Source organism: Manis javanica, chromosome 6, assembly GCF_040802235.1.
Source record: "Manis javanica isolate MJ-LG chromosome 6, MJ_LKY, whole genome shotgun sequence".
NCBI lineage: Eukaryota > Metazoa > Chordata > Mammalia > Pholidota > Manidae > Manis > Manis javanica.
Genome location: NC_133161.1, coordinates 100,595,870 through 100,603,372, shown reverse-complemented (window position 1 = coordinate 100,603,372; position 7,503 = coordinate 100,595,870). Strand labels below are relative to the sequence as shown.

Sequence of the window (7,503 nt, the reverse complement as noted above, 5' to 3'; positions counted from 1 at the left end):
CAAAAATCAGTTTAAGTAGAACCACGACATGGTTTTAAAGCTTTGCATGAAGAACACAGTATATACAAAGCATCATCACAGAAGCCTTGCATCAGATGCACAGAAGAAGGTGATAGTTATAAGAAGGGATGTTTCATTAGTGGAAATTACCATAAAATGAAGTTATACAAAATGTGTCAATAGAAATATCCTGCAAAATTGAATTGGGTTCTCTTTCTTAAAGAAAATACATGGCAAAAATATGAGAGGAAAATATTTAATTTATGTACCAAATTCCTATTAAAGCAAACATGTATTCGTTTTTCCTTTCAAGAGCTTACTAAATTATAATAAAAGATATGTACAAATTGTACAATAAAATAGATTAAGGGATTATGAAGGGAGTATGGGAAGGCAAAAGACAGAGAAGGAGGGAGGGGTGGAGTACAGAGGTGAAATCTGCTCCCAACAGCATGCTGTTTTGTAGGAGGCATTGTGATGAGCCCAAATTCTTGCCATATGTTTATTGTTCCTATGTGTCTTTCCTGACAAAGGTACCAAAATACATGCTCCAGAAACAAACCAAGAAAAGGTAAGAATTAAAATTTGAGGGATCAGTGACTGCAACTGAGGAGCATATTTCAGGGGTGTTACTGAGGATGGTTTGTGCAGCAGCCTAGAGAAAGGTCAGTGTAGACTGGAGAGGAAGTTGTCCTGGAAAATAGACAACTGCTCAAATATCTGATATGATGGAGTTCTAAAAAATGTACAGCTACTGGTTTGGAGGCTTCAGTGGTGTCAAGGCAATAGAAAAAAATAAAGGGGCAGAGGTGTCAGAGCTTCAGAACATTCTAGATCAAAGGAGACCAGAAAGACCTGGCAGCAAGGGCAGTGTATGATCCTTGTTTGGATTCTGGAATTGGAAAAAATAAGATATAAAAAACTAGGTAAACCTGACTATGGCTTATATGATATATTAAGATATTGTATGAATGTTGAGAACTGTGATATAACAGTGAGATAACTGGGTTGTGGCTAAATGGCAAAACTACATTATTCTGAGACACACATGCTGAGTGTCCAGGAATGAGGTGACATCCATGTGCTACCACATTAGGTGCTGTGTGCATGTGTTAGACAGAGAGAGAGGGAGAGAAAGACAGAAGACAAAGTGTTAAAATAGCTGCTATATATTAGAAGACATCAGTGTTTATTGTAGTACATTTGCAAATTTTATCAAGGCTTCAAAGTTTCCAAAGAATAAAAAATAAAAACAAAAAGAGGTTTAAGTGGTATAAAGAAAGCACTGAAGTAAAAAAAAAAAAAAAAATTCATGGCCAGAAAAAAAAAAAGCTGAAGTATTTGACTCTTCAGTAAACAACATTTAAATAAATAGCTGCAATATAGTTATTGGTTAAGAAAAAGCATTGATTAAATTCTCCTGGAAAGGTAAAATAGAGCAGGCATTGCAATAAAGCTAAATTTCATCTTTCAAATCAGAAAACAGGCAGATAAGATATAAAATAGAAAAAATAAAGCAATAGCATTAAAAGTATACTATTTTGATGTATGGATTTAACAATTTGGGAGGAACAATAAGAGTCATGGGAAGTGCTGCCCATGGGAAGGAGCAGAGATGTGGCAGAATCTGCTTGTGTTTCACTATAAACCTTTTGCTACAATTAGCTTTCCTGTAAACTATGTGTGTATCAGGTTTAAATAAGTATTCAAACTTAAATAGTATAGGTTCTTTAGTAGTTGGGTTAAGCAATAGTACATAGTCAACAGAAGGATGTGGGCATGTCCATAGAACAACCAAGCCCTATGCAGGGCAGGATGCAGACTGGACATCAGGAGCCATGCAGTATCTGAATATTATGAAAACTCAACATCTTCCTCCTCATTCTAAACCAGTTTAGTCCACATTCAGGGAAGCATAGCCCTTGAGAGTTCTCGGATTTACGTCTTAGAGTTTAACATAGGCACAAGCTCAGAAGTCCACAGAAACTTTATTTCCTGACTCAGGCTAGCTTTCTATCCCTTGATCAGTCAACTGCAAGAAGTGGGTGGGTTGAAATGATGTGGGCAGTCTCTAAAGCAATTGATGTCAGGAGGGTGAGGGCCCAGAGACTTTACCATACTGTGTCAGGCTGCTGAGGACCAAGGACATTATGTTGGTGACACAGCCTGAAGCCTGACCTTCGTGGATTGAAAAAAATTATAGCTTTATTGAATTAGAATACCATACAATAGGCTCACTTAACATGTACAATGTGAGGGTTTTTAGTATATGTGTATATTTGCAATCATTAGCACAGTCAATTTAGAATATTTTCAAGACCTTGAAATTAAACTCTTTGGTGTGGGATAATGGTGGAAGGACAACAGAGTTGGATCTGACCCACTTTATTGGCATGGACTCATTGAGGAGAGATTTTGCATTAAGGTTGTAGCTTGGGGCCCTAAGAGTTTGATTGGTTGGCTAGCTTAAACATGGACTAGAGGGGGCCACAGTGAGTGTGTTAGAAATGTCAGACTGGTCTTGCTTCACTGTAGGGGAAGGAATTCCAAGGCTCAGAGAGATTGGGACTTTAGAGTGGATTTGTCATTCAAGACTTTCTTTTCTACACGAGGAGGGTGCAGTAGACACACTCTTCACCACAACTCTGAGAAATAAATTTGTGAGGAGAACCCTGGCATCCTGGAAGAGCTCAGTGATTGCTTTTTCCTGTAGACTAGACCTGACAGTAGGAAATGTGATCACCGAAATGGGAATCCTAAAAGTAGTGGGAATAATTGGATCCCTGGGTGGCGGGGACCAAGTGGCAGAATCAACTACCAAAGCAAGGTGGGTATGGTTACCATGACAGGCAGGGAGGAAAACAGCAACCAGAGTCGTCTGACTCCCAAAGACCTAGGGCGCCTGCTAGTTGATCAAGGTGTTCCTAGACATGGAATAGACAGGAAGTCTACTCAGTTCTTACTTGATCTGTGTAAACAGAAAACTTCTAGGTTAAGTGAAGAAAAGTCTAACCTGAATCATAAAAACAGAGTCACGGTCCTTCAATCATTTCCCAGGATTGGGCCTATGTACAGACCCAGAACTCCTCAAATGAAGGGGAGGCAGCATCCCCTCAAGGAAAAGCCCTTGATTCACTGCTAAAAATTTGTACTGTTATTCTTTCTCCCATCCCTCCCCAGAGGGACCTATGCCCTTTTACCAGAGTGACTACATATAGGGTAAAGGAAGTAATCAGAAGTTTTGGGACTACAGGGCACCAGCTCTGAACTGACACAAATTCCAGAAGAACCAGATTGTCCCTGTGGCCACCAGCCAGAGGCATGGCTTCTAGAGGTCAGGTTTAGCTCAGCTCCACCTCACATGGCACATTGCATCCCTGAACCATCCTGTGGTTATTTCTCCTGGATCTCCAGGCGGAAGGGTGTTCCTGGTCTGGAATGAATTGCCTGTGAACACGTCCATTTGAAAAATAAGTCTGGGGAAAGGGTAGATTGGGAGAAACCATTTTTTTTTCCTGCTCACAGCTTGCTTGAACTCCAATTTCATTTCTAATGCTTTTGTTATGGTAAGCAATAAAATACGTGCACATGTGTGTGTGTGTTGTCCTTGCATAAAGCAAACTGCCAAACTTGCTGACCAAATTCTAAGAGCTTCACTCAAGATTCTGTTGCATATTCTACACACAGGTTATGTTACCATATTTCTTTTTTCTTGCTTTATCGAATTTTCTAGAATATTCAGTAGAATTGGAAAATAAGAATTTGTAGTAGAAATATTTTATGGTTAATAATCTCAGAAGAAAGGCTTCCAATATTTACCATTAAGTACTTTCCAAGGAACTAACTTACAGCTTTGCTGACTTTTTTTCATGCATGTATTTACCTATTAATTTGTAATCTTATTTTCCCATTTTCCTTTTTCCTATTTTCATTGGTTTTTCTTTGATATTTGAACTAATTTCTTTGACTTATCAGTTATGTAGAAAATTATTGCTTAATTTTCAAACTTTTAGTGGTTTTCTAGTTTTCCTTTAGTAACAGATTTTTACCTTCCTTAGTTCCACTGTGGCCGGATAAAAACCTCACTTCATTTCAATCATTAGAAATCTGTTGTGACTTGCTTTAAGGCAGAAAGTATGACCAGTTTGTAAATATTCCATTGTCACTTGAAAAGAATGTATTTTCTGTAGTCATGGGTTGAAGTGTCCTTCATATATCAAGTTGATCAAGCTTGTTAACCTATTGTCAATAGTTTCAATAATATTACTGACTCATTTCTTAGCTTGTTCTGACATAAATATATAAATTTTTGAGTGATGATTATTAATTTGTTCATTTCTCAACTTCTGCTTTGCATATTTTCAAGTAATGTTAATAAATTCAGGCAATTTAAGATTTTTATACTTTATTCAACTGACCCTTTTGTTATTTTGAAATATCCATCTTTATGTCTAATAATATGTCTTAATATTATTAATATTGACCTAATTATACCAGCTCTCTTTGGATATTTGCATGAAGTAGCTTTTTCAACCTTTTACTTTAAGCTTTGTTTAAGTGTGTCTTTTGTACATATCATATTGTCAGATTTTGATTATAATATTGTCAATTATTGTCTTACAATTGAGTTTTTGGTTTTTGTAAAAGAAATGTAATTGCTATCATATTTGAGTTTAAATCTACCACCATGCTCTCTGTTTTCACGATCATATAAAATCATTGACACTGAGAATCTAATTTTGCCTCCATTTTTGAAAAATGCTGGGGTACAGAATCCCTTTGGCAGTCAACAGAGAGGCAAACCATTCCCATCCAATCAATCAGGAGCCTACCTATGCTTGGTTTGCCATGACTGTATGGCTTAGTCTACTTGGATTTATTCCCACTCCTAAAATCCAGTGCTTAGGGGTCCTGACTTAGTGCCTGTGGTCTTTTCTATATAGGCATATCTTATTTTATTGTGCTTCACTTTATTGCAATTCACACATATTGTGCTATTTTACAAATGGAAGATCCAAGACTTCAGTAGAGGTAGTCACTGCAGATGTGGTGGTAACAGCAAAAAAGAACTAGAATTTAAAGTGGAACCTTAAGATGTGACTGAATTGCTGCAATATTGTCATAAAACTTGAATGAATGAGGAGTTACTTTTTACAGATGAGCAAAGAAAAGGGGTTTCTTGAGATGGAATCTCCTCTTGGTGAAACTGCTGTGAAGACTGTTGAAATGGTAACACAGAATTTAGAATATTATTTAAAATGGTGGCAGGTCTGAGAGGACTGACTCCAATTTTGAAAGAAGTTCTATTGTGGGTAAAATGCTGTGAAACAGCATTGCATGCTAGAGAAATCATTTCTGAATGAGTCAATGTGGCAGACTTCATTCTTGTGTTAAGAACTTGCCACAGCCACCCAGCCTTCAGCAACCTGGTCACTCTGATTAGACAGCAACCATCAATATGAAGCCAAGACCAGTGAAAAGATTAGGACTCACTGAAAGCTCAGATGATGGTTAGCATTTTTTATCTATAAAATATTTCTTGTATGTACACTATTTTTTTTAGATACAATGCTATTGCACACTTAATAGACTGTAGTATAGTGTAAACATAACTTTTATATGTGCTGGGAACCCAAAACCTTCACTTGACTCACTTTATTGTGATATTCCACCCACCTTGGGATCACAGCCCAAGTTTTAAGAGTCCAACTTCAGTTTGCGTTCCTTTATGCCCTCACGGTATTGCCCAAAGTTCCGAGAGACACTTTACCTTAGCAGCTACCTTTGGCCTGTGCCTTTCCTTGCACCAAGAGTTACACATGCCTGAATGAATGGACAGTGTGCAGAATGCTTCCATCTTCCCAAGTCCTTCTCCTCAGGTCCTGGGTGCCTGGGAAGTGCTATAATAAACCCGATTAGAAAAATATATTATCATGCTGATTTAGTTATGTTCAACAGCACTATTAGTCACACCATCAAGTTAGCAGTAGAAATCTTATTGTGGCTTTACTGATCCTTTTTGTTATTAGTCATAAGCTTGAGTACCTTTCACATGTTCATTTGCTATTCACATACCTCTGTGTGCTACTCCAGTTCAGTATTTCTTGTCCATTTTTCTCTTCAGTTATTGGTTTTTGATGAACAGTTTTATTGAAGTGATTCATATCTTCTGGACAAAAGCCTTTTGATGTGTATATGAGTGGCAAATATATTCTCCCATTTTACGTCTTGCTATTTCATCTCTGAATGATGTCTTTTAAGAAACTAAGGTTCTTAATTTGAATAAAGTTAGTTAATTTTTCATTATAATTAGTGTTTCTTTTCTTTTCTGAGGAATATTTCCCTATGCCTAGAACAGAGATATTTCCAATGTTTCTTTATAATATTTATTGTTTTATAATTCACCTTTAGATTTAAAACCCATCCATAATTGACTTCTTTTTTTCATAATTGACTTCTTATACTGTAAGTTAAATATCCATTTTCATTAACTTCTGTGCTGATATACAGTCAATCCAACAACATTAAATAAGAGATAAATCTTTTCTCAATTACTCTACCATACCAATTTAGTTGTGAATCAAGTGTCCGTTAAGTAGGTATATATTTTGTAATCCCCATACTATTCTATTGTTTGATTTGTTGATTCTTACAGAAAAATGCAATCATTATTTACTTGCAATACCATTTGAATTTGTTTAATATTAATTAAGTTGCATCTGTGCAGTAAGCAATTCTTTATTAGATTATTTTCCTATGTTCATTTTATTTCCATGTGAAATGAAATTATCCTGATCCTTTTGTAGTGCATAAGCTTTTGCATGATATGCACCTCCTTTGAATCTTGTTATAATATCGGCACATTACCCATCTGACATGAAAAAATAAATAAAATAAAATAATCTCGTTATTTCATATACACACACACTCACACACCACTGGGAATGTTTTTGAGATGACACAATGTATTGATGAATTTGTGAACTACTGTAACCTATACAGTATTGATCCCTCCCATCCATGAACACAGTATACCACCCCGTCTCTTTGGTCATCTGAGATTGTGCTCAACACCTTTTAAATCTATGTATAAACAACATCAAGCACAGTTAAATGTATTCATGTTTATGCTATTTATAATTTAAAAAGTGGTATAGATATAATAACAGCTTATGATTTACTTTTTAATGTTTATATTATTATTTGACATTGAAACAATATGTTCCATTCATATGGAACAAATAGTTATGTGTTTGTTCTTAAGGTATTCCTGATGTCTTAGAGAAAGCTTCAGCAAAGACTTTACATTTTGAAAGTTGATAAAAATCTACTAATATATTAGGATTAAACTTTATGCTCTGCATGTCAATAACATGTCCAATATAAAAAATGCCTGATGGAAAGTTGATTTTTAAACCTCATTGAATACCTTTGTTTTATTCTTACAGTTTTCTCTATTCCTCAATGTATTCTAATTTTGATTCATTAAAAAAAAATCCTGTA

The 7,503-nt window shown here is 35.8% G+C and overlaps 1 pseudogene; it reads left to right on the top strand.

Moving 5' to 3' along the window:
• Nucleotides 1-6,794: 6,794 nt before the first annotated feature.
• On the top strand, nt 6,795-6,877 carry LOC118967399 (small nucleolar RNA U13; annotated as a pseudogene).
• Nucleotides 6,878-7,503: the final 626 nt, after the last annotated feature.